Genomic DNA, 18,541 nt, shown 5'->3' on the forward strand with positions numbered 1-18,541 from the left:
CCTGTGAACAGTCACATAACTAACTCATTATTCACCTACAAAACCCTCCTTACAATTCTCCTTTGCCATAAGGTCTAAGCACCAGACCACTACCTGTTGTATGGACCATGGTATTTCTACATATATCTGTTGTCTCTTGGTTAAATTGTATCAAGTCTCTCTCTCTCTCTCTCTCAAATACAAAACAAAACAAAAAACAACAACAACAACAAAACTGGGACTCTTTTTGTTCTGTGTTGGTGCAGAACCTAGCACAATGATCTCCACGTTCATTAATGGGGCTCCCAGGCACTATGATAATAGCAATAACTATAATCAACTCCCTACAAATGATATTTTACAAACAATTCTTCGTAAGTTTTCCTGTTATCAAAGCACAGCTTAAACATTCTGCCTGAAACTGAAGTAGTTCTGTCAAGGCTGTTCCCCACTCTGGCATTTCAAGTGCAGAATGTGGGGGCCCACAAGAGACCTTAACTTCTGCTTAAAAACACAGATTCCCTGAGCATGGGTGGTTTGCTAGCACCACTCAAGTAGGGGGAAAAAAAACCTTTTCTTTTTGAACCCAGGAAGATTCACTTGGGAACTTCTTCCAGAGAGGTACCCCAAATTCTTTTACCACTAGAGAGCTTAAAGACAAAGAAAACAAACTGTAATCACTGCTAGCTGACCTCTCAATCTTAAGCATGCATACACAGAGCTCCTATTACCTTCCAGGACACATAAATCAGATCATAGTCTTAAAAAGGTGGTTGTATTAACAAAACAAAAAGATATACTTGGTAAAGCATACTTGGTTGCTAGGTGATAGAGAGCCACTGAGGAAAACACAGTAAAGCACTGTGACGGGGCACTATGGCCCCGCACTCGCACCAGGGAGGATCTTGCCCCGTGGCCCGAATGAGTGCCACCTCTCCAGCACTGCTGCACATGCTCCCCCATGAACACCAGGTGATTTAAACCCCAAGCTTACGGCTGCCCACGCCACTGGGAGGGGCTCAGGACAGGAAATGAAGCCCCAAGGCCCTCCCCCTGTGGGAAGAGGCAATCACTGGCACGAAGGGAGAACCCATGATAGGGCTGGACCGTGTAGGCTCTGGGACGTGGGAGCCCCACGACATCCCATCAGGGATTGGAGAGATGCCCAACATACCCAGACCACAATGGGAGCAGAGCTGAGGATGCCAATATGGGTGAAAAGGCTGCACCCCGTCGGATGGTGAGCAGCAGGTGGGGTGTCAGTAGGAAGAGGCCAAGGGTGGGGTTAGCCAAAGCGTTTGGAGGGTTTCAGTGTTTCCCCCCACCAACCAGGTAGTGGCTGTTGTCCCTACCCTTAGGGCCCGGGACCAGGACCCAGTGGCGTGGGCACACCCAGGTCCCCCTACCTCACCGTGGGTGAGTTGAGAGTGAGAAGCAACTACCCCGCAAACTTGTGGGGAAGTGGTAAGCTAGTGAACTCCTTAAGGGAAAACTAACCTGACAAGCACAGAAAATTGCTTTCTTGGGATTCAGCGTTAGTTACACTGTCATGGGGGGACACATGGACTCAGTACAGAGGAATTTAACCAAACTACCAAAGAAAATCACCTGATCTAATTAAACATTCCCTATCTACTCACATATCCATACTTCGAAGATCCAGTCAATTTCTAGATATGGGTATTTCTTCTAGACATGAATATTCCTGCCTGGTTTAATTCGTCTTCCCCGCCCTCCCCCCTTTCCCCCCCAGTTCCAGGTTTAAAGTCTCTCTCTCTCTCAAAAACAAACAAACAAAACCCTAAAAAACAAAACACAACGATAAAGCAATACCCCTTCTCCCCCCCCCCCAAAAAAAACAACCCTTCAGCAGGCCTACTCCCTTTCAATTCAGATCTCAACACTTTACACTTTCTTCCCATTGGTTCTCTTGGCTCCCTGTCAACACTTTCTGGTTGCCTATTTTTCTGGGTTTAACCCTTTAGTTAATGAATGCTGGGATGTTTAGAAAAGGGTGGTACCAAGCATCACAAGCTCTTAATAAAATCTACATGTATTTGGATAGAGAAGTTTTCTAAGAACAAGTGAAATGTAGTTTTATTAGGATCTGAGAGTTTTTAAAAAGCTTTTACTGATACCTTTTTAATGATTACTTACTGTTTCCTCCTCCAAAGTTTTAAAATGTCATCACTTTTGCTGAAAAGGGAAGATGTTGCATTCACGTGTCTTTTGACAGCATATACCAGGGATAGGCAATAAAATACCGGCAGTTCATTAGAATTAATTTCTGGTAGGTCATATTTACCTGAGCCTTCAAATCGCAGTTCTCTTTGGCCATGGATTGCCATTCCTAGCCAATGGGGGTGGTGGGAAATGGTGTGGACTGGAACACTGCTTCCCACAGCTCCCATTGGCCAGGAATGGTGACCCATGGCCAATAGGAGCTGTGATCACTGGTACCTGCAGAGGCGCAAGTAAATACAGCAATAAGGGCCCTCCAGGAGCTGAGCCTGGAGGACCAGATCCAGCCCATGGACCAGTATTTGCTCACCCCTGGCATATACCATACTGATTTGAAGAGAACGCAGCAGCAACAATACTTTGCAAGCCTCATAAAATAACAAAATTATACAAAAGGGTTTTTCCAGTCAGTGGTTCCTCATCAAACATCTCTGCAGCTTTGGAATATATAAGAATAGAAGCAAGACATGAAAACAAAATAATCAGTTGTGAGGCTATAAAGCAGAATACATCTCTGCTGTATATGTAGGGAAGGAAATGTCACATCACTATGCCAAGTTAGCATGGAAAGCAGATCATCGATTAGACCAGCCTTCTATAGAAAGTGTCCACTTGTGGCAAGTTGATATATACTGTTCTGATTTGTGGAGATAGGAAACAAGAACAGTTCAGCATCTTAGCATGAAATGAACTGGGAAGATCTGTCTAACCTCATTCCTTTTCCTCTTCGAAAAAAAAAATACAGTTTAAGCAGGAATAAGATGCAACATCTAATTTGTTTTTTAAAATAAATTTAATTTCTAATAGTTCAATAGATCTTCATTTATTTGTTTAAGAAGAAATGTGTTACCTTTCACAAAAAAGCATATGAATTTAATGAAAGTGTAATATTCCAGATACAATGTTGCCAGTGTGATCTTATGCAGAGGTCATACATTTCAAAGTAAATTTAACCTTCATTATGTTAGAAATCTCTGTAGATTTTTTAAAGTAGCTGCAAATCCTCAGTGCAGAATATAAAGCAACACACTTCTTATTAGGGAAACACATTGTTAATTTGTTAAACAAATCACACCTGGTTGCAACTTAGACCTCACTGGTATGCTGTTAAAACAGATCTCTTCACATGTAGTTAGACATTATATCAAATAACTTGCCAACATAGATTTTTTCCTTGGATCTTGAAAGATAATAACTTATACATACTCAGGAACAACAGTATTTGAATGACAATTATTTTCAACATTGGTTTTTGACAGGGACTCCTAATTATTATTCTCAGGCAAAAATCTTCATTAAGCTGGAGTTAAGGTTATAAATATTTATCAATTATTAAGGGGAAAAATTATTGTGAGAACACTAGTTTCACACTAACCCAAACTATAAACAGTAGCCTGGTAATTCAAAACTAAGGTTACATTCAATGCAAGCAAAAAAGTCTCAAGCAATTTAAATCCTGCACAATTTAAAACAATCATATAATCTTAACTATGTCCCTGCCCCTTCATGTGACACTGTGGGTATGTAAGATCAAAGCATTTTGCTAAAAGAGATTTAATGGTTGTTAAATTCTTTGAAGACAGTTGCATACTCAACTCCACCAAATCGAGTGTATTTGCATAATTTGTTTGGAGAATCGAGCACATATTGAATCCTTGTCTTAATTTAGGACATATATTTCCAGGATCTGGCACTTATAACCTGCATCTCTAAAGTATAAGTTATCTAAAAGTAGGCTCTTGAGTCCATAAGCACCTAAAAACGTGGCCTGACTATTAAAAATACCTGTGTGCTCAATAACTTCCCGTGTCTTAAGTGACAGCTGTTGGGGCTCAGTGCTTTTGAAAATCATGACACTTATTTGGGCTCCTGAATTTAAACTCCTACTTTAACTTTAAGGAATTGTGCCCCCATTTAAACTGCATTTCCTATCTCTTCTCTGTTACACAAAGCTTCTCCTCCTCCTCCGCCCCCAACAAATAACTAAGGTGAGGGAAAAGATACCTGTTGTACAGAATGAGAAATTTACAAGCACATAGGAAATAAATAAATAGACACTGCAAAAGCATGATGTTTCCAGGGTAAAGCTAATCTACTTTATCAGACCGTGACTGAAAACAATGAGACAATTGCTGAATGATATATAAAATAAAAATGAGGGGCATATTTAGGGTATGAAATGAATTCAGTTTTGGGATCTTAGCCTATTTTCATTTAACTGAACTGATTAGCGCATTATCCATTCAATCATAGAGTCTCCAAAAAGAACATTAAAATTTCATTATCTTGCTTGGGTATTTTGCTTGCATATCATTGTTTTATGCATTGATTTTCACAGAGTGAGATATCAACATTTTTGATCTAATCTGAAAATATGGGAAGTGTAAAATGGTAATTTTTGCAAGACTGACAAAAATATGAAATTAGAAAACTGCTAAAATATTGCATCCAGAGTAGCATTCTATTGAACAAGATACACTAGTTTACTATGGTATCTTATCATAGTTCTCCATATTTTGGGGTCCTTTGGACTGTCCTTCACTTCTGTCCAGTCGGGATGGAACAAATCCAATAGCTTAAGGACTGCAGATAGGAGTTAGCTGAGGAGAAACGTACAGGTGACTGAGCTGGTTTCTATATTGTCTCTACACAATGTGTAACAGTTGGGGGGAAGGACTGTGGACTGTGGGTTCATGGGAGCTGGACTAAAGCATAAGCCCATGTTCAGGGCTCCAGCTCCTGGAACGATATGATTACATCATCTTTCGTTAGGGATAAAAAGTCTGCATGCAGCCCTCATGCTTGTGAAGGAAAGCTTGAAAACAGAACTGAGTGCAGAGTCATTTTCTTGAGTCTGCAGACAGCCTGGAACATAATAACTCTGAAATGTGTGCTCCTCAATGAAGTAATAACTCTAAGACTCACAGCTTTGAGGAGTCCTACCCACTCTAGCAGGAGACTATGGCTATGTCTACACTGCACAGTTATTTTGGAATAAGCTATTTCAGAATAGTTATAAGTTATTCTGAAATAGCTTATTTTGAAATAGCACGTCTACACTGCAGGGAAGCCTCAAAAGTAGTCTGAGGTAGGCTTACCAAATGTAGATGTGCTATCTCTATTTAGAGCCCCACAAGGAATAACTTAAAATGGTCCTGGTGAGGGGCTATTTTGAAATAACAGAAGTTGTGCGTCTACATCTTATTTCAAAATAGCTATTTCAGAATAGGCGTTATTCTTCATAGAATGAGGTTTACAGAAGTTGGAATAAGCCATCTCTTATTTTGAAATTAATTCAAAATAATGGAATTGCTGTGTAGATGCTCGCATAGTTATTTTGGAATAATGGTTATTTCTGAATAATGGTTATTTTGGTAGACACACCCTGGCTACGTCTACACTGGCCCCTTTTCCGGAAGGGGCATGTAAATTTCACCAGTCGTCGTAGGGAAATCCGCGGGGGATTTAAATATCCCCCGCGGCATTTAAATAAAAATGTCCGCCGCTTTTTTCCGGCTTTTAAAAAAGCCGGAAAAGAGCGTCTACACTGGCCCCGATCCTCCGGAAAAAGCGCCCTTTTCCGGAGGCTCTTATTCCTACTTTGAATAAGTAGGAATAAGAGCCTCCGGAAAAGGGCGCTTTTTCCGGAGGATCGGGGCCAGTGTAGACGCTCCTTTCCGGCTTTTTTAAAAGCCGGAAAAAAGCGGCGGACATTTTTATTTAAATGCCGCGGGGGATATTTAAATCCCCCGCGGATTTCCCTACGACGACTGGTGAAATTTACATGCCCCTTCCGGAAAAGGGGCCAGTGTAGATGTAGCCCCTATGTGTAGCCAGAGCATAAGAATGCAGAAGACCTTGTTCACCCACCAAACAGACAGGCGTATGCTGATAGGCTAATAACTGGCTCCCCATCAACATTTCCTGGTAGTAGACGAATATAAAGTCAATAAATGCAGGCTTTGTGCATGGCTGTGCAGAGGTTGGGTGAAATTCACCATTAAGAAATACGTGTTGTCTGGTTTAACACTTTAATTCAAGGGTTAACACTCCTAAAATGCACATGCAGCAGTGCATTCTGGCTGATGGATCTTTGCAAATCCAGGCTATTTACCTGTGCTGATGCTGAATGTTGTGTCCTGTGCAGCTGGTGGTACAGCACAGCAGAATTCAGGGAAAGAGGTATGGTCAGCCCACGCAAGAAACCATCTGTCAATACTGTACTTGCGACTGCCTGCAGAAATAGCATGTGCGCTCTGGGAATATCCATCATGCATGACCTCTTGATTGAGGGGGAAAATCCATGGTAACTGATGGCTTTGGAAATTTTACATCCTATAGTGAGAGAAAAGACTCAATGATCTTTAGCTTTTTGAAATTTCACCACCTCTTCTGTGGATGGGGCAAAAGCCAACTGACTAAAGTAACAATCACTCTACCCCATTCCAGAGTTCCTCAGCGCTACCGGAGTTTCCAGTTCACAAATCCTTTGCACCCAATGCTTATATGCTGTTCTTTGGCACAGCTGTAAATTATGGTTTGATCAGATAGTAATTAATCTCACCATGACACATCCTCGATAAATTGCTTTTCTGTTCCCTGGTAAAGAAAATAGGCAAACAGAGCTCTGCATGAAGTTGCATCCAGGTTATCTTCTAGGCCTGTATTAATGCAGAAAAAGCAGGATTCTTGAACTCCCATTTTCACCCAGATTTCAGGTAAAGGTGAATTATGGACAATGAGATTTTTAAAAATAAGACTTTAGGAGCAGATTTCAATGAACCAGATGATGTACAATGGAACAAATCATATTTAAAACATTGATCAGTATGACTCATAACTTTGTGCAGGACTCTAGGGGTACGTCTACACTACAACATTAATTCGAACTAACTTAGTTCGAATTAGTTAATTCGAACTAAGCTAATTCGAACTAACGGATCCATACTAAAAAACTATTTCGAATTAGCGTTTTGCTAATTCGAACTAGCATGTCCAGACAGAGTGGACCCTGAACCGGGGTTAAGGATGGCCGGAAGCAGTGCCGGCAGGGCATTAGAGGAGGACTTAGAGCGTGGAGATGCTGTCTCAGGCTAGCTGAGGGCTGTGCTTAAAGGGTCCCGACCCCCACCCAGGACAGACAGTTCTCAGGGGTGCCCCGATTGCAAAGCAGTCCTGGCTTGGATTGCCCGGACTACCCACACTGGGCACATCACACCACTCGGCCATCAGACCGGCTGCACTTGCCGCAGGCTACCATCTGCGGAGAGGGGGCAATTGGGGGGCTGCAGGAGAGCTTCCATCCCCAGAAGCCCGCAGAGCCAGCCCAGTCCTCCCCATCGGGGGCTCGTACCCCATTCCTCCCTCACCTCCTTCCACTTACCCTTCTCTAGCCCCTCTTCTTGATGTACAAAATAAAGATAACATGTCTTCAAAAATGGAATCTGTCTTTATTGAACAAAACCGGGGGAGACTGGGAAAAGGAGGTGGGAGAGGGGAAGAGAGAGGGTGGGAGAGGGGAGGGCAACTACAATGATGAGGGGTTGGGAACAGGTCCCATATGAAGAGAGGCTAAAGAGACTGGGACTTTTCAGCTTAGAAAAGAGGAGACAGAGGGGGGACAGGATAGAGGTCTCTAGAAGCATGAGTGGGGTGGAGATGGTGCATACAGAAAAGTTCTTCATTAGTTCCCATAAAGAAGGACTAGAGGACACCAAAGGAAAGGAATGGGTAGCAGGCTTCAAACTAGTAACAGAAAGTTGTTCTTCACAAAGCAAAGAGTCAACCTGTGGAACTCCTTGCTGCAGGAGGCTGTGAAGGCTACAACTAGAACAGAGTTTAAAGGGAAGTGAGATCAAGTCATGGAGACTGGGTCCATAGAGTGGTATTAGTCAGGGGGTAAGAGTGGTGTCCCTGCCCAAGGTTTGTGGAAGGCTGGAGAGGGATGGCACGAGACAAATGGCTTGGTCACTGTCTTCGGTCCATCCCCTCCAGGGTTCCTAGGGTTGGCCGCTGTTGGCAGACAGGCTACTGGGCTAGATGGACCTTTGGTCTGACCCAGGACGGCCATTGTAAGCTCATGGCTCAGGGTCGGGGGTCTCAGTGGACCCCCTTGATTCTCTTGCACACCTGCTCCTGGGTGGCCAGGCTGGCAGCTCTCCTGCCCTAGACAGCCACTTTCCTGTGCCTAGTGCGGAGATCGTGGACGAGGTCCACGATGTCCGCACTAGCCCAGGTGGGTGCCCACCTCTTGCGGTCCCGGGCAAGCTCCCGGGAGCCGCCAGCCTGGTCCCGGGAAGAAGGGGAGGGCTGGGGGGCATCGGGTGGGTGGCTCGATCCGTGCCAGGTGCAGGGTCTGCTGGCTGGGTGCTGGCAGGCTTGCACCTGGCACAGGCACCGTAGCCAGCCCGTGCCCCTTTAAGGGCTCCGGGGCCGGGAGGGGAGCAGACGAGTTTCCTTGGTGTTGGCCAGAGTGGCCACCAGGGAAACCTGGGAAGGGTTAGCCTCCCACTAGTTCGAATTAAGGGGCTACACACCCCTTAATTCGAACTAGTAAGTTCGAACTAGGCTTAATCCCTCATGGAATGAGGTTTACCTAGTTCGAACTAAGCGCTCCGTTAGTTCGAATTAAATTCAAACTAGCGGAGCGCTAGTGTAGTGCCTATGAAAGTTAGTTCGAACTAACGTCCGTTAGTTCAAACTAACTCTGTAGTGTAGACATACCCTAGGATATGGAAGAAGGATTAACAGGAAGGCAATTAAGATGGGCCCTAGCTGTGCAGTTCGCATACCTTCAAATATCAGGGTTAATAGGAATCCAAGGATTTGGTTCAGATAATCAGAGGGAGAAATTCTTGACTTAGTTTTCCCTGAAAGAAGAGATGTCTGGTTTGGGCACATGTAGCTTAATAATTTTATGGTTTGTTTCTATTTTGGAGCATGCGGGAATACTGCAACTTTAAATGTCTGACAACTCACCTTGGACCCACAGATAGCCTCCATTTTGTTATCAGACTCACTGCAGCTTATTTCGGAGGAGGTACATGTATTGTGCACTAGTGTTCATTTATTTTCTTTATTGTTGTTTTCCTTACTGCAAAGTAAGTCACTCAGATAAAAAGCATCTGTCTGCTCTTTCTCTAAGGAAATGCAACAACTGGAAACATAACAGTGTGGGAGCAGCTAAGCAATATATAGCTTTTTCATTTAAGATGCTAGCATTCTGCAGAGCAGTATTTGGAAAAACAAAGGGAATGACAAATGAAAATTAAATGGAGGGGGAAGGCAGAAAAAGGGAGGGAATAGGACATGTTGAAAGATAAATGGCTATAAGCCCAAGGGTTATGAGCACCATCTAACAATAAATATACTAGGAATTAAAAAGGTCACTGTGAATAAGAAAGTGCAAAAAGTAATCAAGGATTAGAGAGTCAGACATAGAATTGTGTAAAGAATGAGGTCCTGGAGTTAAGGGTATAAGTACTGATAAGGAAATAAAAGCTTCAAAATGAAGGGCAGATTGAACAAGAATTTCAAATGCTTGCATAATAAAATATGCTACAAGTATATAAGGACAGAGAGGTCATTGGGAAAGAGTGGAGCTGCTAAAAGCAACAATGGTTGACATAAGGGGTCAGATCCTTGGGTACAGACAAACTACAGACAGTGCAAGTGAAGCTTCATGTGCAAAGGTGGATAAAAGTTCACCTATGTACGCCCCTGCTCCCAGGGTGGTTGGGTGCAGGTGGACTGCCTCTGAATTGGGAGGACTCTAGGCTTTGGGGATCCATTGCTCTGGACTGCCTGGGTGTGTCTACACTGCACCGTTATTTCGAGATAACTAGCATTATTTCAAAATAACAGTGCGAGTGTCTACAGAGCCATTCAATTATTTTGAAATAATTTCGAAATAATAGACAGCTTATTCCGAAACCTGTAAACCTCATTTTACGAGGAATAAAACCTATTCCAAAATAGCTTTTCAAAATAAGGCATGTGCTCACATACTACTGCTGCTATTTAGAAATAGCGCCTCACCCGGGCCATTCTAAGTTATTCTCACCAGTGCTTCCTGGGACTCTAAATCGAGATCGCATGTCTACATTGGAGAAGCCTGCCTTGGATTAATTTGGGGTATGTCTACACTACCACCATAGTTTGAACTAGGGTGGTAATGTAGGCAACCGGAGTTGCAAATGAAGCCCGGGATTTGAATCTCCCGGGCTTCATTTGCATATTGCCGGGCGCCGCCATTTTTAAATGTCCGCTAGTTCGGACTCTGTGCCCCGCGGCTACATGAGGCATGAACTAGGTAGTTCGGATTAGGCTTCCTATTCCGAACTACCGTTACTCCTTGTTCCACATGGAATGAGGAGTAACGGTAGTTCAGAATAGGAAGCCTAATCCGAACTACCTAGTTCATGCCGCGTGTAGCCGCGGGGCACGGAGTCCGAACTAGCGGACATTTAAAAATGGCGGCGCCCGGCAATATGCAAATGAAGCCCGGGAAATTCAAATCCCGGGCTTCATTTGCAACTCCGGTTGCCTACATTACCACCCTAGTTCAAACTAGGGTGGTAGTGTAGACATACCCTTTGAGGCTTCCCTGCAGTGTAGATGTGCTATTTTGAAATAAACTATTTTGGAATAACTATTCCAGAATAGTTTATTTCGAAATAGCCGTGCAGTGTAGACGTACCCCCTGAAGGTTCCATTCCCGTTAAAAGAGAATGTTTAAATTTTGGAGCTTTGTTCCCAATGGGAATAAAATCAAATTTCAAAATGTCAAAATCCTCTCTGGAAACTGAGTTACTTTTTCTTTCCAGGTCTAATGATATTTGTCCAGACAAGGGACAGGTTCAGAAATCTAGGATTCCAATCAATCATATCAATTAATTTTAATGGCAAACGGTCCTTAAAAACTTCAGAAAAAAACCCTAACCAAAAGCCCTCTTAATATGAGGAGCTCATAGGTATAATATTCTGTCCTAGGAAAGTTTTTGAGGTAGTACCCCATGCAATTAGAGTTGAGTGCATAAAAAACAGGCTTTGAAACTTCATGTCTCAGTCCTTTGTGATGATTAGTATAGAATGGAAGAGAAGCAACAAATGGTGATTGCCCAAGAGCGACTCCTGGATTAAGTTTGTTCATTCGATACATCAGTGACCAGAAGTAGGAAATATACAGAAAGATAATACAATTATTGATTACCTGAAATAGAAAAAAAGTGGTGGAAAATACTTTGATGTGCAAAAAAGTAGATATAAGATTTCTTATATCAGGAAAATGTGTCTAGCACCGCACAAGGGAAATAAGAAAATGAGGCCACATTTAGATTCCTGTATTATGAAGGAGTGTACAGACCACCTCAATTCTAGCATTTCTTACCCATAGGCTACATCTACACTGGCCCCTTTTCCGAAAGGGGCATGCTAATTTTAAACTTCGTAATAGGGAAATCCACGGGGGATTTAAATATCCCCCGCGGGATTTAAATAAAGATGTCCGCCGCTTTTTTCCGGCTTGTAGAAAAGCCGGAAAAGAGCATCTAGACTGGCCCGATCCTCCGGAATAAAGTCCTATTCCGGAGGATCTCTTATTCCTACTTCAAAGTACTTCAAAGTAGGAATAAGAGATCCTCCAGAAAGGGCTTTATTCCGGAGGATCGGGCCAGTCTAGATGCTCTTTTCCGGCTTTTCTACTAGCCGGAAAAAAGCGGCGGACATCTTTATTTAAATCCCGCGGGGGATATTTAAATCCCCCGTGGATTTCCCTATTACGAAGTTTAAAATTAGCATGCCCCTTTCGGAAAAGGGGCCAGTGTAGACGTAGCCATAGAGTGTCTCAGCCAGATCTAGTGCTCAGGACCACAATCCACAGTCATGAGTTGAGAGCCAGCTGGGCCCAGGATACCAGGAATTAAACTGGGTCAGGATGGATCACAGCTTCCAGTGCCTTCTCCTAGCTTATGTAGGGCCTGCAGATCAGTCACCTGATCTGGGATTCTGCCAATAGGACCTCAGAGCCAGAGCCTCAAATTGAGGCTGGGCTTCATGAGTCCTGGGTAAGCCAGTGTCAGAACAGAAAGTTGCTGAGTGGAGAGTTGGAGCATGGCTAGTCCTATGTGCTCTGAAGGCCTGAGTATGTGGTCCATGGGTATCATTGGCTTGCTTGACTTTGCAACCTTGACATATTTCTTTTACTGTAGTTTTTTGTGTGTGCACTTTACATTAAAGGCCTGATTCTGCACACATACATTAGTGTAAATTAAGTAACTCGTCTAAGGTCAATGGATTTACTTTGATGTAAGTGAGAGGAGAATTGGGCACCTAAGTAAAGTTGTGCTAATAACTTTTTTTTTTCAGTTTGGTGGCCAAATAGGTGAAAAAATATTCATTTAAGTAAAATGACTAGGGTTCTGGCCAGCTGAAATCAAAAGGTTTTAAGTTGTTAAAAATGTTGTTAGTTTTTAAAATAAAATTGAAGGAATTGTTGAAACAAAATACCTTTCCAAAATGAGATGTTGAAATGTTGAAATGTTGTGTTTCAAAAATACCAAAATAAGCTCATTTGTCACACATTTTTTTCCTTTTTGTGGCTGAAATAATTTGAGAAAATTGACCTCAAACTGGGGGTATGTCTACACTACCCCGCTAGTTCAAACTAGCGGGGGTAATGTAGTCATCCGCAATTGCAAATGAAGCCCGGGATTTGAATTTCCCGGGCTTCATTTGCATGAAGCCAGCTGGCGCCAATTTTAAATGCCGGCTAGTTCGAACCCCGTGCCGCGCGGCTACATGCGGCACGGAGTAGCTAGTTCAGATTAGGCTTCTAATCCGAACTAGCTGTACTCCTCGTGGAATGAGGAGTACAGCTAGTTCGGATTAGGAAGCCTAATCTGAACTAGCTACTCCATGCCACGTGTAGCCGCGCGGCACGGGGTTCGAACTAGCCGGCATTTAAAAATGGCGCCGGCCGGCTTCATGCAAATGAAGCCCGGGAAATTCAAATCCCGGGCTTCATTTGCAATTGCGGATGACTACATTACCCCCGCTAGTTCGAACTAGCGGGGTAGTGTAGACATACCCTGGGAATTGCTTTGGCTGACCCTAAAGGTTGACCTTTAAAATGAAAAAGTTTTTTCACAAAAAATGTCTCCCAGCTCTATGTATCATGTCTTGTGCATTGACTGGGACAACAGCAGGGCACCTATTTCAACTAAAGGTTTGAAAGACTTGCTCATTACTTTGAAGGAAACAAGGATAGAGAAGTACAACTATATCATGGAAGAAAAGGGCAAGACCTACAGTAAATAGGTCCTTGACCTTTTTCTTTTTGAACTGTCTTTCTTTCCCAGTGAGACCATGACAAATTTTGGCTTTTCCTATAAAAGCCATTCCTCTTGTTGCCTCTCCCTTTCCTCAGTTACTGGGATTTGATGTTATGTTCATTGGCTTGTGATGTGATGTAGTCCCTAAAGTAAAGGTTAAACGGGAAGATTTTTTTTCTAAGTCTAAAGAAAACAGAAGGAACAATCCTATATAGAAACAGAAGGAACAATCCTATATAGAAACAGTGTTTGGTATGAGATCACCTTAATATTCTTCTTGAAGAAAGGACCCTTTTATTAGTGCTATTCTACATATGAATCCAAGCCTGACGTGAAAAAGACAAGTATGGCAGAAAAGAGTTTTCAGAGGTACCACAGAACAGAGCCAGGAGATAAATAATCACTATATTATGATAGGACAGTCACACTTGGAATATTGAAGGGTATTTGTGTGAATCAAGCTGAGGATAGAATCAAAGAACAAATCAAGGAAGTATCATCCTCTCAAAATAGAGCCTGCAGATGATCTCTTTTCCACATGACTCTGACTTCTTCAACACATTAGCCTTGGTGGTGTTCCAGGGGCCCATGGTGGTGGAGCCAGCAGAGCTCCCCACACCAGTCCAGCACTAGGGTTGAGAGCTAAGGGGGAAGGATTTAGGGGGGAGGAGGGGCCCCTTACCTGTGTCGGTCACTCCCTTCGATGTGTGGCTGCCCCCAGTGGCCACTCTGCAGTACAGCTATCCTTCACGCTCATTGCCCCCAATGGTAACTGCATAGTATTGTGTCCCTCTGATCAGCCCCCTCCCTTTCCATGTTATGGAAAACAATCAAATTCCAGGTATATCCTGTTTTCCTGCTACAATCAAATCTTAACCTTGTTTTAAGTTAGGACAAGAGGAAGCTGCACACCAAATTTGGTGGTCCTAAGGGTTACTGTTTAGGAGGAGTTCTTGAACAAAAGGACTCGCAGACAGACGGATGGACTCACAGCGAGCCAGACACCTCTAAAATATAGGCAGACAGACAGACAGATATATAAATGTGCTGACCCTGTATTTTTTCTTCTTGACAGCTCAGCATTAATAACACTTACAATGCACTCAGAGTCAATATAGTTAAGGTTAGTTTACATTTCATTGATACTTTTCAGAGTTTTATAATTCAGTTTTTTAAACATTTCAATTTAGTTTGTGATTTCTGTATGTGAGTATTAGAGTACTTATTTAAAGTACAAAATATTGGATCATAGAAGTTAAAAGGTGAAAAAGACCTATTAAATTGTGTAGTCCATTCTTCTGCCGATGGAGGATTGTTTGTTCCTTATTGTACATTTTCAGCATTGGTGTTAATATTATGTCCCAAGTGTGAAATTCTAAAGGTTTTCATATTATTCAGTTAAAATGTTTCCATTAATTCTACTGACATCCTTAAACACACCTAAATTCCTCTCTCTTCTTGGTGTTTAAGCTGAAGTTATTAATAATGTTCCCTGTGACATTGTTTAGTGCAGGGCAGCCAACAGGGTGTGTGGGGGAAAGGGAGCAGTTGCCCCAGGGCCCAGCAATTTTAAAAGGGCCTGGGGCTCTGGGCTACTACTATCACAGCAGGAGCAGTGTCTGGAGCCCTGGACCCTTTAAATTACTGCCAAAGCCCTGCACAGCATGGTCTGGGCATTGCAGAAAGCTCGCTGGGGGAGTCTAGGCACTAACCCCACTCCTTCTGCTCTTTCTGGGGCCCCTGGAGCTGAGACCCTTCACATTGTCAAGGCCTAGCAAAGTCTGTCACCAGCCCTGGTTTAATGTCTATACATATAATACACATAATCTTTCCTTGTAAGTCAGTCAAAGATGTTTCAATGTTGGGGAGATATTTTTCTGATTTTGTTTTGTTTTTACAAAAAATTAGCAACTTTGTGAAATCAACATGTATTCATCAAATATTTAAATGTTGCCAAATTTATATCTCCTCTCCCCCAAAAAAGTTTCAGTAAAAAACTTCATTCAGGTCCATTCCTTACACTAATATGCAGTCCCAACCACTTACTAAAGTATCTGCACATCGTTAGTCTTCTATTAATTTGAAGATTTTTTACTGTCTTCACCTGATACTATACCAGCAATGACTTTACAATGAAAATTTTGTACATTACTTTAAAAAAGCAAGTTAGACAACAAGGCTAAGTCCTTCTAATGGACACAAATGGGCAGACTCGATCGGTTTTTGGAGCCCCATTGATTTCAGTATGCCCCTGTTGATACTTTGAAAGGTCAGGGACTATGCTAACAGTCTGCTGTAAACCTACATACACAAGGAAACTGGGAAGTGTGGTGGAAAATCCTGCCTTTTACGTTTGTGCCTTTCCCCCTGATGGCATGTTCCTTGCCCTTAACAGAGTGTGAGCCTGGATATTTTAGCCTTTGCTGTGATTTACTTTAGCAGAGTTAATGATACATAATTAGTATTTTGTTGCTTGCTGAATCTCTTGTCTTTTTGTTCTTGTCAATATTTTAATGAGTCCAATTAACGTAAAATTTTAATCTATTCTGATCTGAAGTTTCAATAGTCAGAGAACCTTTTTGATTGCTGCTATTCTGACTATCTGGTTGTATTGTTCTCTGTTATTTGTTGGACTTTCCATTTTGATATCAGCTGATAAATGCAGTTCAGGGAACAAAAAAAAAGCACTTTGTTGATTGTCAATGGATACAATAAAAATTGATTGTGTTCTTATGCTATTTTAACACATGGAATTTTAAAAATATTCAAAAAGTCAAATGTTCTATTAGTATTTGGCAAAAATATTGAAAAGAAGAAAAGGCAGCATGGCCCTAGTGTTTTTATGTATGAGGTGTAGAACAAACCATACAGAAATTTCTCTTTCTGACCTAGCCAATGGATCTTAGAAAGGATGAAAATAGGCATGACTTAAATAATTTGAGTACCTTTCAGGCCATCATCTGCAACAAGTATTTCTCCAGTACTTTCTACAGATAGCAGAGCTAAATTATGTATTAGGAGTTCAGCAAAGGGCACTTCTCTGATCCAAAGGCATCAAATGCCTGCTGCAAAAAATGGAGGTGATAAAACTCTTTGGAAAAGATTACAAAAATATTATAATGGGATGTATTAGGTAATCTAAATGTAGGGGTTATTGTTGCTCACCGTATGCCTAATATTTATGTTAGGATAGCATGCAGAAGAGAAAATTGTGATGAGTGCCCCTTTGTATTAGGTACTCAGGTCTGCATGGTATGCCCACATAAATCCCATGGATCCAGAGAATGACCCATTCAAATTCCCTATGCACTCTGGCAGTATTTTGAACTGAATTGCCTGTAGAAAGAAAAATCTTGGGAGCAGATGAGATTTTATTAGGTGCTTTAATATATAGATTAGATATGACACAAACTTTTCAGAAACAGCATCTTTCTCAGATTAGAACTCTATGTTTTAATCTTGTTTTTGAAAACAATGCGGGTACAAAAGAAATATTTATTAACTTTGTAATGGGATTAAAGAGAATTGAAAGAGTGTGATCATTAACCCAAGGGATAAACGTTATATATCCAGCCAGCATTATCCAAGCCATCATTCACTTGGAAAACCAATTTAAGTTAAGCCTTTTTTAATTGCTTCTCTGTGTACATTAACTCAAATCAAGGAAGGGGCAGAAGCATTTATTTTCACTCTGCCAGATTTTTGTTATGAATCTCTATTTTTTTATGAATATAATGGACCTGAACAGATATGTCAGTCTCCCAATCTAAATGGCCATGTCTGGTCTAGGAAAATAAGTACCTGTATTTCAGCAACAATCTTGAAAGATGTAATTGGGTTGTTAGACAGGATTCTGGAATTTTTAACGCCATGTCACAAAGAGATTAGTAGTAAAAATACCTGTGTTCTGTTTATACTGTTGGCTTAGCACAGTGCAGCTGCACTGTTGCTGCAGTACAGGTATGAATTTTTCTTGCATAGCTATTTGCAGTATGAAAGTCCTTGACTGTTCACCCAAGCGAGACTGTTCACGTGACAGAAGCATTGTAGGGTTAAGCTTTAAGCTGATAAATATTGGGACTATTTTTAAAAATATTTCAACTAAAAGCTAAGTCATTAAGTGGGAGGATTTGCCTCTCCTTGCCCCCCGCCTCCTCATTTTTTCATCAGCCTGACAATCTGATAACAGAAGCTACCCCTGTCCCAATAATGCTGGTGATTCTTCAAATCTTTGGGTGTCGTTGGGTACATTTTAACATCTTTATAATAAGACCTGGCTAGATGAGAAGAGGCAAAATAACTAAATAGGAAGCATTATTGTTAGTATCATTAGTAACAGGGCAGTGCTTATGGTAGTGGTGGGCAGCCTGCGGCCCACGAGCTGCATGTAGCCCATCAGGGTAATCTGGTTGTGGGCTGCGAGACATTTTACTGATGTTGACCATCCACAGACATAGCCCCTTGCAGCTCCCAGTGGTTGCAGTTTGCCATTCCTCACCAATAAGAACTGCAGGAAGCGGTGGCCAGCCTGTCCCTGAAGCCCTTTTGCCTGCAGACACCACCCCAACAGTTCCCATTGCTGGAAATGATGAACCATGGCCACTGGGAGCTGCGGACAGTCAACATCAGCAAAATGTCTTGCTGCGTGCAATTGGATCACCCCTAATAGGCCACATGTGGCCCTCAGGCTGCAGGTTGCCCACTACTGACATACAGGATCCAACAGGTATCAGGGCCACATTGTGCAAGGAATTATGCAAACACATAGTGAGAGACATTTCTGGCCTTGAAGAGCCTGCAGTCTAAAATCAGTTATGTCCAACCTTATTATACTGGTGGGCCTCATAAACCTAAGTACAACATTGTGTGTGGGCCAAACAGATTCTATGGATTAAAATTACTTGTATTGATTTATATTTTATATTTAGCTTGTTTTGTATGTATTTAGATTGATTGTTTCTATCCATGGTGACTATTTACATACTTGTTTA

General features: G+C 42.1%; 2 long non-coding RNA genes across 4 annotated transcripts in view; one reads left to right on the forward strand and one right to left on the reverse strand.

Moving 5' to 3' along the window:
• Nucleotides 1–3,030: 3,030 nt before the first annotated feature.
• Nucleotides 3,031–17,392, reverse strand: LOC142829478 (uncharacterized). The gene is made up of 3 exons (XR_012903903.1): nucleotides 17,352–17,392; nucleotides 6,335–6,555; nucleotides 3,031–4,820 (listed from the first exon to the last, which is right to left on the reverse strand). It is a non-coding gene; the product is annotated as an uncharacterized LOC142829478 (long non-coding RNA).
• Nucleotides 17,393–17,473: 81 nt separating this feature from the next.
• Nucleotides 17,474–18,541, forward strand: part of LOC102463868 (uncharacterized) — a 45,111-nt gene continuing 44,043 nt past the window's right edge. For all 3 annotated transcript variants that reach the window (XR_012904362.1, XR_012904361.1, XR_012904363.1), the window contains exon 1: nucleotides 17,474–17,510. This is a non-coding gene — a long non-coding RNA (uncharacterized LOC102463868). The remainder of the gene's footprint in view (nucleotides 17,511–18,541) is intronic.

Source organism: Pelodiscus sinensis, chromosome 5 (genome assembly GCF_049634645.1).
Source record: "Pelodiscus sinensis isolate JC-2024 chromosome 5, ASM4963464v1, whole genome shotgun sequence".
In the NCBI taxonomy this organism is placed as follows: Eukaryota; Metazoa; Chordata; order Testudines; family Trionychidae; genus Pelodiscus; species Pelodiscus sinensis.